The sequence below is a fragment of the Genypterus blacodes genome, unplaced genomic scaffold, assembly GCF_046128005.1.
Source record: "Genypterus blacodes isolate CSIRO-AG114 ecotype Tasmania unplaced genomic scaffold, CSIRO-AGI_Gbla_v1 ptg000216l_1, whole genome shotgun sequence".
Classification (NCBI taxonomy): domain Eukaryota; kingdom Metazoa; phylum Chordata; class Actinopteri; order Ophidiiformes; family Ophidiidae; genus Genypterus; species Genypterus blacodes.
Window position 1 is genome coordinate 413890 of NW_027467015.1, and position 17120 is coordinate 431009.

Below are 17120 nucleotides of genomic sequence, written 5' to 3' on the forward strand. Positions count from 1 at the left end.
GGCGCAGAAAAACCCAGCAGGAGGAAGAGCAGATCTTTTCAGGGCATGCATCTAAGAATTAAGCCTTTGAGTTATTGTCACACACCATCATGCATCACCTCGAGGGGCGGATTTCAGTGGGTATGGTTAGTAATGCACACATAGCCTCAAGCCTCTAGCATCTCTCATTTATACAGTCATTCAGCACAAACACACACACACACACACACACACACACACACACACACACACACACACACACACACACACACACACACACACACACACACAGTATATCTGCATCCTGTGTTCTCTGAGGGCCAGATCTTGTATAATGTCTGGTCGAATAAATCACCTGATTTAAGTGTCAGAATGGTGACATCTGTATGATAGTAAAACAAGTATGTCTTCTCTTAGGTCTCTATGTGGGTTGTGGTCTCTCATCAACAGCAGGTTAAGTCATAGTTCACCATATATCAGACCCACTCAAACAGCTGAGGGGCCCCCTAAGGCTGAAGCTTGGAAGAATATCGTATAAATTTATGTGAGTGCGCTGCAAAAGGAGAGAAATGTCAATATCTTAATAGATGATGAGTAAGAAGGATCTCCGCACTGAAATCAAGAGAAAACACAATTCCAAAATGTGTTTAGCATCATTTTGTGTGTATTCTAAAGCTCAGTTTCACCTCGATGCACTCACACACATTTCTTTGACTTATTTCAACCAAATTAAGACTTTAAGGAATCAATGATAAATACAAAATCTTAACGCAGGCATTAGAGAAAGACATTAGAGCAAAATGTTACACAACCATGGCACGACAATAATGTTTAAAGGTTTAATGGGAAGAAAGCCAACAAGAAGGAACAGAGAGAGGAAACTTGTGAGTGAATCCTCTCTGAGTGCAACCGAAAGGCCTAAATCAAATTTAGCAGAAATATGTGAGTGAGTGTATGTGTGTGTGTGTGTGTGTGTGTGTGTGTGTGTGTGTGTGTGTGTGTGTGTGTGTGTGTGTGTGTATGCGTGTGTGTTAAAGGCGGGTTGACCATCACAAGGTAGAGTGACTGAGGAGTTTTGCCCCCAGGCGGCTGGCAGGCTTCCACCCAGGGCCCTTTAAATTAGAGCAGTGTTCACTCAGGCAAGGTTACAGGGTTCAGTCGCAGTCATGATATGAAAAAGACCAATTGTCTGGCGCGGCGCTGGTGGCTGCATGAAATCTGATTAAAAAGCTTGCAATCGACGGTGTAAATGTGACCGCGTCGAATTGCGGAGTGAATCCACGGACATTGGGTTGGAAAAGAAGCCGCACCCTTTGGAAAGACGGCAGAAAAAAGAACATATGTAATAGTAATGATGATTCATGATACTGTGTGTTCTTTATCTGATTTCCCTAATGTGGAACATCAACAGGGAGCATTAATAAATGAGATGTAGTAGTAATCTGTTAGTACGCGAGCACGTGTGTGTGCGGGGAGCTTCTGCAACACGTTTTCAGGCACCAACTGTAATGTAAAGCAGAGTAGTTAAAGGGCCGTTCCCCATGCAAAGTGACAGCTAGAGACGAGCGCCTGAACTCAGCAGGGACAAGAAACGTGTCAGTGATCTAATGTAACTAACCAAACTAACCTCAGCCTGTCAGAAGGGACTGACACACACACACACATACAAGCACACACACACACACACACACACACGCAGCACGAGTCACGCATATTAAAAGCACTCTCATGCAAATCACGTTTGATAGGCAGGTTCTGATGGATGTTATGGTACGTCACATGCAACGATTCCCTAGCTGAGTGCAGAGGAAGAGGAATGACAAAACCTCTTTAACTTGTTTTAAAATGGATTCGCTCTGAATCCAGAAGTATGCAGCACATTATCTGGTATGTGTTGATATCACTGTTCGTCATGCCTGAAGAATCTGTGCTTCACTCTTGTTCCAGAGGCAAAGTGTGCCTGCACCCACCGCCCCAAAAGTCCCTTGCCCCCCTGCAACCCCCCACCCCCCACCCCCACACACACACTTGCCACCAAATTACCAAAATGTTTTGAGCAAAACAAACAAAACCTGTTTAAAGATGTCAAATTCCAGTTTGAATAAAGAGCAAAACACTGCTCCACACATATCATGTTCCCTCAGCTTTAGAGATGAAAGGAGCATTTTGAAATATTCATGTTTGTAAAACTCAACACACACACACCTGAGGCGAGGGAAGGAACAAGCCAAGAGGACAAACACAGGGAGGGGAAAACCTGCCAAACATCCGACTCCTTCTGTTTTAATAAAAGAGCTGAGAAGCATTTCAACTGTGAAGCTCCTCACCTAAGAGCAGCATCAGGTGGCCCATTCATGAAGCTTTCATCATGAGCCCCACCCTGGAGCTGCATCAGGAGGCCCGGTCGCACAGCCTGGATCCACACCCCTGGAGCTGCGTCGGAAGAATCGTTTACACAGTCCGGCGAGAACTGCAGAGGATTTGCAAACATGCAGACACGCCTAACGTACAGCACATTTCTGCCAGATGCCAAACACACACACACACACATACATACATACACACACACACACACGCAGAGAGAGAGAAAACACAAAGGCAGATGAACTCACACCTACAAACTTTGAATACATCTTATATCACACATACAGTATGAAGCACCTACACGTCTTTACGAGGCTCAAACGTGTGCTGTAAGTTGTTTATCCTCAGTAAATACACACAGCTGTTAGTGTCCAGTGAAGTGAGTGAACAATGCTGGCAGCTCCACACCTCCAGCACGAGGGACACATTAGAGAAATAGTAGGAGGAACGGGCCCACTCACTCTACAGACCAGTCCCCTGTGTGTGTGTGTGTGTGTGTGTGTGTGTGTGTGTGTGAGCGAGCGAGCGAGCGAGAGAGAGAGAGACAGAGAGAAAGAGAGAGAGAGAGAAAGAGACATTAAATATCATCCAGAGAGTTGGAGGAATGAAAAATTTATTGCAATTCACTAAATATTGCAACATGTATGCAAAGACTGAAAGTTGCTGCGGGAAAATGATGAGATGAAGGCGTGAGACAAACTCCACTCGCAACCAATAAACCAAATGAAGCGTTTCATCAATATTGCGTCTAAAATGCATGAATCACACGGCACGGCCCGCAGTTTGAGACTAGCAAAGGCAAGCAGGGGCCTCGGCGTGTCATCAGAGCTGCATTTGAATGTCAAACATTTTCTTACTTCCCAACTGTCAAATCCCACAGAGCGAGATGATGTTTCAAATGCAGGGGGGGGAGAGAGAGAGAGAGAGAGAGAGAGAGAGAGAGAGAGAGAGAGAGAGAGAGAGAGAGAGATGCTACGTTCTGTCGCTGGCATGTTCCATTGCTCAACCTGTTGATCAGGCTTCTTCCCAAAGGGCCTGGATGTGTACTTCGCTATGGGCAAGCACAGGTGGTTGAAGTACTTTGCCTGCCAAAGTGCCCCGAGCTGAATGGATACATGTTGACAGTTTAGCACGGTTAAGGTTGTTTCTTGCCCTATCAAAAAAATGTTTCATTAACCTTGCACATTATACACGCATTCTAGACATTATACACACACAAACATTCACACACACACACACACACACACACACACACACACACACACACACACACACACACACACATGCATGAGGACCCCCCGCTCCCTCTTAGCAATCCCCTGTTTGTTTCCGATGGCCGTCACAAGTAGCAGACGGTTTTGCCATCCCTCTCCCAGAATAGCCACCCGTTAGCACCGCCAGGTCAGATGGTTTTGAGACATCCATGGTAAACGGTGCTGGAGTGCAGGGTTGGCGGGGTGGAGGGGCCACTAGTGCGTGACGACCTCGTGGAGAGTTTCAGAGAGGTGGTCATGCTTGGGCCTCAAGTGGAGGTTTCTTTCACACTCGGGTGACAATGAGTGCCGGGGCACAAAGGAGGGGAGTCGAACAAAAAACTGTGTGTGTGCGCTCGCATGCAACAGGTGGCGAGGATTTGATTCACAACATTCTATCATGCGGGTAATTCTTTAATGAGGAAAAGGCCGGGGAAGCGATCCACCCATGAGTGTGCTTACGCTCCACTTCTTGTAAACAAACACAAACAAACCTCTGTTCCTACGAAACACAGCTAAATAACTCATCTTTTAAAAAATCTGTTGTCTGATGGGAAACACCACAAATTTAATTACAAATGTCAACTCCATAAAACCTTTGCGGTCAGATTTATCGGAATATAGGCGCGCCATCTTTTTTTAAGGGATGTTGTATATGAAGGTGCTTGTAGCCATGGTGACATGCGCACAAAGTTACAGCAATCTGGAGCCTGGCAGAGCAGAAGACAGATCTGCTCTCACTGTCTCAGGCAGGCATCTGACTTATTGATTCATCAGAGAAGTCGACCGAAGCAACTGAACAAGCAGCCTCCTAATGACTTAACCACATCAACTCTTTCTCTTCTGTACCGCTCACCCTCCCTTCATCTTTCCCTTCAGGCACCAACTGTGGCTAGAACACGGTGAGTCACGTTGGAACAAAAAGCCCCATTCAAAACTCACATATACACTCACACACAGCCTGACTCTTAATAAAAACTCTTTCCCTTCCTCAGTAACCCCCTTTGCCCTCCCGATCTCCGGGCAGAAACAGGCGGGCATGGCTGTAGTGAAACCAGATCGACCCAATCCGGTTGCCGGGTGCAGATCATTTCACCGTGCTGGTACAGCTCCCAGAAACCACCAGCAGCCAAATCTCCTAAGGTCTTCCCACCACAATCGCACAGCCCATTCATGTCAAGTCAAGTTTATTTGTATAGCTCAATATCACATACAACGTCTCAAAGGGCTTTACAGGCCCACAACAACAAACGGTTCCCGACCCAGCCCAAAGCTCTGCAGGAAAAACTCTCAAAAAACCTGAAACGTTTCAGGGAAAAGGGAGAAACCCTGTGAGAGGCAACGCAAAGAGAGATTCCCTCTCCTCGAGCGACTAGGTGTGGTAGCTGAGTGTCATCTGCATAAGAGTGCAAATCTACGCCAACAACTCTGAATTAGGTCTGCAAGTAGAAGCATGAACATTGAGTGTTGGACCCTGCAGAACTTCTCTTAGTTGAGAGATGATAGGAAAATTGGACACAAAATGGAAACTGTTAATAAAGTTAAATCTAAACCAGGATAGTGTCAGGTTACAAACTCCATTTTCTAGACGGTCAAGCAAAATATTGTGATCAACATCGCCGAATGCTATGCTTAGGTCGAGGAGGATAAGCACAGCTGTGAGTCAGCAGAAAGAAATAGATCATTTGCTACTTTGGTCAGGGCAGTTTCATTGCTGTGAAATGGCCTGAAACAGGATTGGTACATAAATAATGTTTAGTAACGTAATGAAAGTGTCTGACCAAACTGTCAAAAGGACTCGATGCAAGATGGACCTGCTGGTGGCAGAATTTTACATTTCTGCTTTTATACTGTCAACCTTACATGTGAGTGCAAGAGAGAGAGGGACTGAGACAGATGGTGGAAGAGGGAGCGAGAGACAGGGAGATAGTCAAGGGACAACAGGACTGGAAGATAAAAACCGTACGAGCAAACTGAGTGTATTTTCAAGCACTGTTACTTTCTTCCTCAAACAAGGCATCGGTTGCTTTTTCGTCCAATATGAAGCAACATCTCCGCCCCTCGCTGGCCTTTTTCCCAAGCCCAAGCTCCGGCCCAGGATAGCTTATTTGTCAAATTTGTTATCTTTCACAACTGAGAACCGTAGAAGCAGAACGCTTTGCGTCATAGTCCAACAACCTAAACTGCCAACGCTGAGTCATATCAACCAAGCGGAGAATCAACTGAGCGAATCACACGTAGAAGCGATTTCAAAGGACTATTTTGGTATCCCAACAAAGTGGAACCTGGAGTAGCTAAGGATCGTTGGACTCAATGTTCCTTCCCGTCTCCTTCCATATCATGGAGAAATGATCCTGTTGGGACAATACAGAAGTAAATGTTGTCAAATGGAAACACGGTTAAGCTTAAATTAAGAATTGGCATGACAAGAAGGCACCATAGTTCAATATAAGCCAATAGAACAGCACAGAATGTTTCACCCTCTATTTCCGCGCCATCTCTATTCAGCCAATGTAGCCGTGAGGATGTAAAAGTCTGCGTTTTTGTAAGGTAAGGTCACATTTATTCATGGAGCACCATTCAAGAGCAAGTGTCCCAAAGTGCTTCACAGGTCAGAAATGCAGGACAGTCAAGACAGTCAAGGTGAAACATCACAGACAAATAGAAAACATCAATAAAAGTCTGATCTATACAAATAGGTTTAACAGACTTCCAAAGAGTCCAGGCACGACAGCAAACACTCTCCCTAATCACCCTAATTCTCACACTGGGACTGCGGGATTTGCCAGAAGATCCCAATCAGGAGACCCCATGAGACCTCTTGGCTGAACATGCGGTCAGAGCCTCATAAGTGAATAAGAGAATCTGAAATCTATCCTATCTTTCACATGAAGCCAGAACAGGGGAAGTATGTGATCTGTGGCCGGTACTGCTTAAGAGTCTGGCTGCAGCATTTTGACTCTTGAGAGCTCCGTTTGTGAATTTTTCTGTATACACAATAGATACAATGCCTGAGGGGACTTGATTCATCTTTCCTAATTCTGGTGTAACTTGCGGTATAATTGTATTCTATATAGTGTGATTGATTATAAAGTATTCTCTATGTTGTACATCGACTCATACAGAGCTTTTTTTGTATTGTTTATTACTATTACTGTTAAAATGCCACCATGCTGCTGATTTCTTGAACATGTTTTCTTCCCGCTCTATCGCGCCACTGGAATCGCCAATCATGCCCTGTGCACTGACAATGGATCTGTGACAGCAATATATGCATTAATCACACAACTTATTACTTCTGTATACTTCTAGATCCACTGTAGGTCAAGCTACTATGTCGGCAAAACAGAACGTGTCAAAGTGTTGTTTTGTACTTGAATGCTGCTGGGGTCAGGCAGAGATTTTTGGACAAAGCACAGACAGGAGGACGCATTAGATGTGCCTTAAATTTGAAAAGTAAACAACAACATAAGGAAAGATACAAAATGTTTCAATGTAAATGCGCTGGAGGAGTTGTAGCTTAGCGAAGAAGTAAAGATCCATCTAACATTTAACGGGCAGAAGGGCACCATAGTGTAACAAATGTTTTATGAGTCACTGCTGGTTGGCAGCTTACAAATAAACACAGCTGAACAACACTATGGAACAAATAACTGCAGTTTAGTAACCATACTTAGACAGTGATGTGCTACTGTGAAGCATTCCCAGCACGTCTGCTATGTTACCTGAACTCAATGACCAGGATGATGGTATAAAACACGTTTTCTAGGCACCGTGCCAGCATTCACACTCGCAGCCTACATAGGAGGAATCTCTGTGCGGTCAGGGCCTCTGAATCACACATTAGTGCGGATGCCATGTATAGACCCTGATAATAGGCCCATAAATAGACGGCTCACCCTTAACTTCATTGACTTTTGACCTCATATTCTCTACATTAACCTTTTCCATAGGTCACCACCTTTCATAGGGTCAAAAACTTTCACAGGCTGCTTTCATTTAAAGACAAAAATAAAAACCTATATTGCGGTAAATTGGTGAATAAATTAGTCTTCATGAAAAATACCAGACAATTCTTGCTGCCATCACTTTTGATTAGAACATATAATAATTAAGTGGCTAATCATTGAAGTATCAATGTTAAATGTCAGCGTCAATGCCAATGAGTGACGGCAATGAAGAGATCAACACGAGGCAAAGAGTCAAGGAGAGAGGCCTCTGAAAGAGATACCTACTGTTTCATCTCACCGTCAAGCTTATTTGCCAGCAAAGGAAAAGCTTTATGTGCCAGAACCGTGTCTCAGGGCACGGGAGGGCAGGTTCCGGGTCACAATGTCAGTCGTTTATTCAACACCTTTCCTTTGATTCTGTGAGGACGAGGGCTTGGGGGGCAGGAGGGGAAACTGTCTCCTTCAGATGTAGAAGGCAATTAATAATTCTCACAAAGCTTTTGACATCAAATTCAACGGGGCAAACGTCTCTACACGTCCACTGCTACGTGTTATCTTGAAAACCGACGCGCCAAAAACAACCCCTGGCTGATACATTTTACACAAAACCAGCATGTGTATTATGCATGAGAATGTCAGGAGGCTCACATGCTGTATAGACTTCTTTAGAGTCAAACCTTCCCATATCAGATTCATGCAGGAACTGTCAGCAGATCGATTTCCTGTCACATACGGCAGCGATGCAATTGTGACTCAGAGTTATTTCAGTTATTTCACTCAGCTCACTGAACGATAGCGGTGCAGCCAAACATATGTTTACACTGGCTCACTCCCAGTGTATGCACAGCCTTACAATCATTATCTAGGTCAAAGGGTAATTGACGTGAATAGCATGCCTGTACATTTTACTTCATGATGTTTCTTGCCCGCATAACAGCATTTTCCCATTTGCAGGGATTTTTTTTCGTATTTAATCCAGGAGGAAAATGCGGCTGTAATGCTGAAGCTGGAACAGAATGTATGTGCCAAGAGTGTGTATTCCTGTATAATGTAGTCCAGGTGTTACAGCATTCAAAGTGACTGGCCTACAACTTTTTTGTGCCAAAAAAAGACATTCCAGTTTCCATGTTTGTGCTCCCTGCATGTATAAATAGAGGTGTTGTGGAAGTGTAAGCCTGTGTGCAATAATGCCGTGTCGAGCCCGGCGGATCACATGCTTTGCTTGATTTAGGGCCCGAACATATCTGCTTCTAACGATACGAGCTCCTATGCATGTGTGGCGTCGTGCCAGCGCTCTGAGTGACACGAGGACGAGGTGCAATACCCATGTGAATCGTGCAGGCGGCACATAGAGCCTCGGGGTGTTTATTTACGTTCAACTGTAACGCAACACAAAATTGGAAGTTCTCAAGGGAGACTTTCTGCCCCCTAGTGGATATACTGTTTAACCATTAAGTACACACAAAGTATGCAGGAAAGGATGTGAACAATAACACTAACAAAAATGTTTACACAATAATGGCGCTCCCCATAACCAATGAACTCAATTTTTATGTGTGTAATCAATGGACTCCACCTTGTTACCAGCGAAACATTGCACCTGCTCCTTTGCCAAGTTTACAATTTGCCGAGTTGTTGAGGTATTTTACTTTGAAGGAGCCTGCTTAGAAACGAAAACTGCTGCTGCCGTTATGACTCTGAATAAAGCTGATGAATAGAAAACGGAGTGAGCAGACGGCAGATGCAAACCGAACATATACGTATTTCCCCATGGGTCCAGACAGATTTCCAGGCTGTTGTGTTTGCTTATCTACACCATTGGTTGCATCATTTTGGAATTGTGTGTTATAACACTGTGACTGATGCAACTTTCCCTCCTCCACATAACTCCTCACATTGCTGGGTTACAGGGAGCCAAGCAGTACAGTCCTGTTGGTTTTTCTTACAAATTTCCCCCAGAATACGCACAGACACATTTCTAATCGTCTCTTAACTCCAAATTGGGTCTTGTCCTAGATTTAGGGAAGTCAGTGTGTGGGACCTACAGCAGTGTGTGCAGCCGTATCATTGGCAGGCCAGGGTGTGGTGAGAACAGGAGTCAAGATCAAGTACACCAATGACAAAGATGAGACCTTAGAACGCAAGATGACTCAGTGTCATGATCCAGAACTCCTCATAAAGGGTGTTAACCTGTCTGCCTGCTACAGACACACACACAGACACACACAGACACACACAGACACACACAGGCTGAGTGGGCTGAGTGGGAGACCATGAGTGGACTTTACCAAACCAATCTCAGTTCAGTTAAACCCACACCAACTGCGTCTGAGTCACAGAGGAACTCCCCCGACGCATTTTTAACCAAAAACATTCTTTCTTGCTCTCAACTTCCTATTAGCGATGAGTGTGTCATCTAATGTAGGTCATGTGCACCCGGGTCCACAGCGAGACGTATCTGACCGCGGCCTATTCTCCACGTTTTGTACGATTGTTCACAACATCAATTATTTACCAGTTATTTCAGCGAATGCCTTTCCCAGGCTTGGTCCAAATTGAACCAATATGTGATTCTGGACAAGACTATACCAAGTGTGATGGACAAGACAACTGTGCGTGTGCTGTTGTTGTGTCTTCCTCTTTGTCTGGGCCCTAACAGACACAGTGGAGCAGAGGGAGAGGGAGAAGTAAGCGACCTGCAGCCATGTCTGATTTGTCCTGTGTGACTTCAGGGCGTCTTTGTGATATAAAAGAAGATCAAAATTGGAGAAGGGAACCGAGCGTCTGAGATGTATCGGGGAATTTGCTAATGTATGTGCGAGCACAGCATGTGGTTATGTGTGCGTGTGTGTATGTGTGTGATTATAGGCTGAAGGGCAAAGAGTCGAGCTTGTGTTTGATGCTCGTCTCAGTGGCAAACTTCAAACAGAGCACACACACGCACACACACACACACACACAGGGCTAAAGTTCTGAGAGATTATTGTGGCAGGTTCAGAAGTTCAGTGATGCTGTTTTAGCGCCACCACCAGGTTATCTGATGATTTCTCTTTTGGATGTGTAATGAGTGGCAAAATTTGGCTCCTTCATAATTTAGGTGAACAGCCAATTAAAGCAAAACAGTAAGAGATTTCAAAAAATAAAGATAAAACCTTGGCCCATACACTTTACATGTACATTTGTGTGACAATTGTAGCAGTACATGTGAGGAAATTGTTTTGGAAAAGTAAAAAATTTACCGAACACCGATCGACCAGCCAAATCTGATTCAAATCACATCGCAACTGTACAAGTTAACACTGTGACGGACCGACAGACAGACGGCAGTGATTATAATGCACCTGCTTGGCTTCGTGCGAGTATTATAAGCACGCACATACACACACACACACACACACACACACACACACACACACACACAAACACACACAGACACACACACACACACAAACTGAGCAGTTGCATTTTACATACGGCACATCAATTAAGTCACACAGACAACAAGGAAGCCAGATCAAGTTCATCATAAATGTCAACATGGGGAACTGTCATTTCCTGTGTAAATACACACACACACACGCGCACACGCATACGCGCACACACACACACACACACACACACACACGGCATACATATGGAGCAACTGTGTGTAATCAAACACACATTTTACACACAAAGTCTAAATAGATAAAGGCACATGTCCATTCTCTGACTCACGTACTCATTTAGCCGATTTATCACCACCGTTGCACAAGCGTTTCAGCCGGCTCTGTGCGTGACTTTGTGTGTATGGGTGCATGTGAGAGTGTGTGAGAGAGGGCAGTAGGCTTAAACTATTAAGCTGAGTATAGCAGGTTAATTATGTGATCTGAAGGATGATACCTCATGCCCGGGAACAAAGCAGATGCTATTCTAGAGAAGAAACAGTGCGGGCCAACATGTGAGCCCTGGGGGACGCCTCAACAATGCTAGCTTTAGAGCAGCTATTGTAGCCAGCCAACGATATTACAGCCAACAGTTAAACCTAATACACTGCCAGAGCGCTGCCAAGAAAGTCTGCTGCACCATTATCGACAGGATTAGATCTGTGTGCAGCCCAGTCTAATATTATATAATTGAAAGTTTGTCCAAAAGTAGCAGGCGGAAACGATCGCAGGCTTTTACGGATGTATCCCGCGTTAAGTTCTTGATTCCAGCGCTGAGTGATAGATTAGCAAAAGGGGACTAATAAAGTAGAATTAAAAGATAAAAATGGAGCAGGACCAAGATTTACTGTATCTGGAGAGTGCTACTTGTTCTTATTATTCTAACTCTTGTTCTTGTTCTTATTGGGGCGGAGGGATGGAAGGAGAGAAGATTTACTAATTTGACAGCCTGGAATCGAGGCATTGACACTGAGACAAAGAAAAAAAGGCAAATTTTGACCCTTTTCGCGAAAGAAAGTTGGACGTTTCCACTGGACAGCAACACCAGAGCTCCCATGTTTGTGTTTGGTCTCAGATTATCCACACTGACACACAAGAGTCCAGTGAAAATGCCAAGAGGACAGACCGAAATAACTACAATTTGATATTTATATTTAATTCCTTTGGCATATTACAGTATCTGTTTCAATGATCTGACGTCTAAAAACATTTAATGGTTTTGTCTCTATGGTGTATGCAGCATATTTTCCTATTTTGTTTATAATTACACATTTAGCCAGCATATGATTGTAAATTTGTAAAAAAAATTTTTTTGCCGCAGTTGTTTTTTTAGCTTGCCATTTTTGATGATGATTTTAAAATCAAATCAATATATTTGTATCCCTAAATGCTCAATCACCCTGGAATCTACATTGACCCAGTTAGTATGACTCTATTTTCATAAAGGGAAGAGATCAGTAACAAAACGTTTTTCGATTTTTATTATTCATGGTTTTTTCAATATTTTAGCACAATTTAAAATGTCAAACAGATTTTAATGATCATAATGCATCGGCACCAATGTTCCCTTTTCCATAGGACTAACAGTAAGTATGTAAATATAGCATATTACCTTTATGAGAAACAGTAAGTGATGGGATATAATTGTACATTATTGAATTAACTTCAAATGGTCTAAAGTAATTCTGTCCTGTTTCTGGCAAATGTGTTTTTTTATTGTTTAGGCTCATCAGTATTTTAGTTTTTCATAGAGGAATATTAATTTAAGTATTAATATATACTATATCATAACTATAGATGATTTAATATTATTTTAGAATGCTGCTCCACCTCACCACATCTTTTTACCGTTGGACACTTTAATTTGCTTGAAAGAAAGAAAATGATTTAGTAAATTCTTCTTCTGAGACCTTTTCACAGTCCCACAGGTCCTTTTTCTGAATCTTATACCAAAATAGCAATGTGGCCTTTTAAGGGTGAATTTTAAAATGCTTAAATCTATGAAGCCCTGTAATATTTCTAAGGTATATATAGACAGTATATACTGTATATGATATAAAATATAAGTTACTGAGAGTTATTAGAGAAGAAGAGACTGATTCTGACATTTATGTTCGGCTGATGGAATGTTATGGAGACTGCTCGTTCGTATTCAAACAATAAAGATATCAATCAATGTCTCTCAAACAGAAGATCAAATATATGGAGAATGGATTCATTATAACCCAGATATCATCGTCTATGAAAGCTTCCTGCTGTCGAGTAATGGCTAACATTACATCCATGAGGAACAATGGACGCCAGCGTGGCTCTTATTTATTTATTAGTCTGTGGGAATTGGTTTCATAAAGAACTTGTAGCTTGAAACGTGTTTGCAACTGTGCATGACAGAAACTGGCTGCCGTCACCTGGCACCTGTCCAGCAAGAACGCAGAGCCCAAAACCATGCAAGCACAAGTTTAGAAACATGAACCCATGTGGCCTGTTTTGCTGCAGACCTTTCTCTTTTATTGCACTTATTGAACCCAGTACATCTGAAAAAGCTTAAGGCCTTAATCCATCCAGATTCTTATAAAGGAATCTTCTGTCAATTTCAGTCTGTTTTCATCAGAGCCTGGTTTGCGCTTGGCAGAAGAGCCAAGCACATTTCTCTGACTCATCTCGGGTTGGGGGGTAGGGGAGAGGAATTGGATGGGCGAGGGAGGAGGAGCAGGAGGAGGCGAGGCCGGAGTTCCCCTCTCGCTCTGGTGGTGGGCGAAGACTTGACTGAGCAACTGAGACTGAGCAAACCAAGCTCTATTGTTTCAGGCCTGTTGGCAAAGCAGGCCTTCCTGATACTCTACAAACAGCGATCGCATACACACACACACACACACACAAACACACACACAGACACACACACACAGAACACATGGCTCGCTGAGGATCCTGCCAAAATGGTAGAAACTTGTGTGAGAACTGCAGAAAGACTTTTGCAGAATCTTTGTCGAGGCGTCTTGCTCACCTGGCAGCTTGACAAAGACACATTCAGCAGATTCTTGAAAATATCTCTGTAATAGATTATAAACTTATGATATCTAAAGGATGAAGGATTAATCCAAGATAATCGCGTCTTCTCAGTGCGGTTAAGGGGTTTGTGTGTGTCTCTTAACACTTCTACAGTCATAAATTCTCAAAAACACATAGTTACATGTTGACAAATGAGACCTTTGATGATTGTGTGGTGATAATATGACACTTGTCCTGTTAAAATGTATAATCTGTTGCTCAAATATGTAATTTATCTGCATGCTGGAAGCGTCCCAGCTCCACCACGAGGCTCTGACGCGGCGGTGGCCTGATGTGATGCGAGGCCGGACTCTGCAGCAGGAGGCGCAACAACGACGGCGGCGAAATAGACAATGATGTCAGATGATTGATGGCAGTTTTCAGGAAGTGACTGAGCATCAACTTCTTCTAGGAATCACCACGGCTTAATTTAGAATAGTTTGACATGAAACGTTATGTTGATTACAGCAGTGAATTATTGACTTAACACCTTGAAAGCGAATATAAAAGATCTGACAGCTTTGGCTTCAACGCTGCAGCAGGGAGCGTTAGGGACGATTTATGAAGCCGACCTCAATGTGATGCATAATAGCACGTTGTGATGTAAGGAGCAATTCAGTCAAGGCGACAGACTTATTGCCCCGCTTGTCTGGCATGAGGTGCAAGGCGGAATAAAGTGATAAATGAGTGACACAGCAAGAGAAACAGGAACGGGATGAAACGCAGCTCCGGAGCACAATCGTTCATTTCTCAGCCTGGGTTCTGTTCAAACAGTCACACACGGGTTTCTCGCGGCCTCCCGGGCCTGTCGGGCAGCGCCACTGTTTGTTTTCCACTCCAACGTGGGGACACATTTGGACCAGGGCGACAGCGGAGTCTATTTTCTCCACCTGGAAGCTTGGAACGGAGGGGAGGGAAACTCAAGACTGGTTTTACCCGCTTCCTGGAAACAGTAAAGCAAAGCGGGAGGCCCACAGTGAGGGAGAGGGGGGAGCCGGAGTGTGTGACAGAGTGCAGAGAGAGAGAGAGAGAGAGGGGAAGAGAGAGAAACTTCCAAGTCAATGCATAAGGAAAATGTGTGAATGCATGGGAGTGTTTATGTGCCTGTGCATGTGTGTGTGCGAGAGAGAGAGAGAGAGAGAGAGAGAGAGAGAGAGAAAGAGAGAGAGAGAGAGAAAATGACAAAATGGTAAAGGCCACATGCTCCAGTCAGGGGATTTGCTGATGCCCACGAAGATCTGTTTACAGTGTGTGCCCCTGATGACCCCCCAGAGGATGCAGCCATTGCCAACGTGCATGCACACACACAAACACACACACACGCCCCTCATCTAGGACACATATCTCAGCAGACATAGATACAGGGTGTCAAAGGGCACCTGTCAGAAAGCATCCGGAAAAGCTGGATACCAGACAAAGCATGTATCCCTGCAGTGACACCTCAGCCGAATGATAGGTGTGTGTGTGAGTGTGTGTGTGTGTGAGGACGAGAAGAAATGATCCACAACTGCGGCAGGTGACGGATCCCTGCACACACACTAATTTGTGACTGCAGAGTAGAAGGTGCACTGTGTGGCGTCAGAGGGTACGAGAAGACAAAACAGCAAACACACAGAAATGGAGGCCAGCGTGGAGCCAGAGTGTGTGTGTGTGTGTGTGTGTGTGTGTGTGTGTGTGTGTGTGTGTGTGTGTGTGTTCCAAGGCCTGAAGCTGGAGAGGCTGAAGAGTGAGCGAGGGGAAGAGAGAGAGAGAGAGAGAGAGAGAGAGAGAGAGAGAGAGAGAGAGAGAGAGAGAGAGAGAGAGAGAGAGAGAGAGAGAGAGAGAGAGGGGGGAGCATCCAGTTCCACAGTTATTGTTATAGCGCCACCATCAGGTCTATTGATGTTTGGCAACTATAGACATTTTTGGTCAATGAGCCACGCCCACTCAACTTTGGCAAACAATTAAAGCAAAACGGTACAGAATATAAAAAAACAAAGATACGACATTTATCCAGCTCAGTCCAGAGATTCTACGTCTAAAAAAATGCAAAAAAATGTCAGAGGAGATGAAAAATGGGAGAAAACGAGGGCGTGGCCTGGATGGATGGATCTGGATGGATCAAAGGTTTCCTCTCCTGGATCACGACACCCAATAACGTTTGAGACATCCTGCTACCACACAGAGAGACAGGCAGTGAGGGTCCTGAGAAACAATTAGGTCTGCTCCCTCCTCCTCCCCCTCCTTCTCCTCCTCCTCCTCCTCCCTTGCCCTTCATACATCAGCCCCGTCGTCCCATTTACACATGACAGCCAGGTTTGTAGCCTGCCTGTTACATTTCAGCCGTGGACCCCGGTGACACGGGCGGACACGCACGCCCGCTGACTCACCCACCTGCCCGACTGTCAGGACGCTTTAACGTGCCCAACACAACGCCGCACGACAATCGAGCACGACAACCGAGCACGACAACACGCCGCCGACAAGAGGGGACGGAGTGAGACGCAGAGACAGAGGGACAAATGTCACAGATGATCTTAGCGTGGGCCTTAAATCACACGGCGGCGGTGCCGTCATGCTCTTTAATGTACAGAGGCTGGTCAAGGTCCAAGGTGGCTTTACTGTGTGCAGTGTGTGGGCGAACCAAAGTACTCTCCACACACACACACACACACATATTGTATGGAGGAATGCAGTCAATAGACGAGGGGTGAATTAAAATGTGTCCCGGAATGCACGTCTGCAAAGAGAGCTTGACTGTGTACATAAGTGCTTGTTTGTGAGTGTGCACCAATGGAGAATGGGTACGTGTGTGTGTGTGTGTGCATGAGACTACAAGGACAGAGATGGAGACAGAAAGAGAGAGAGGGAAAGTGGGACAGACAGCAGTGTGTTTATAATCCCCCCCCCCTCCTCCGTTCTCGGCTCTCTTTTGCCACCGAGGGGGAAGCGAAGGAGGTCACCCACACCTACGAGCACTCAATCAACCTGCCGGCGACCTTGCTCGTCCTGGATACGGCGCCCTGCTCCCCTCTGTTTGTCTGCCTGCCTCTTTGCCGCCGCCGCCGCCGCCGCCACCGCCTCTGCAGCAAGTGCCAGGTTACGCCGCCGTGAACGCAGAG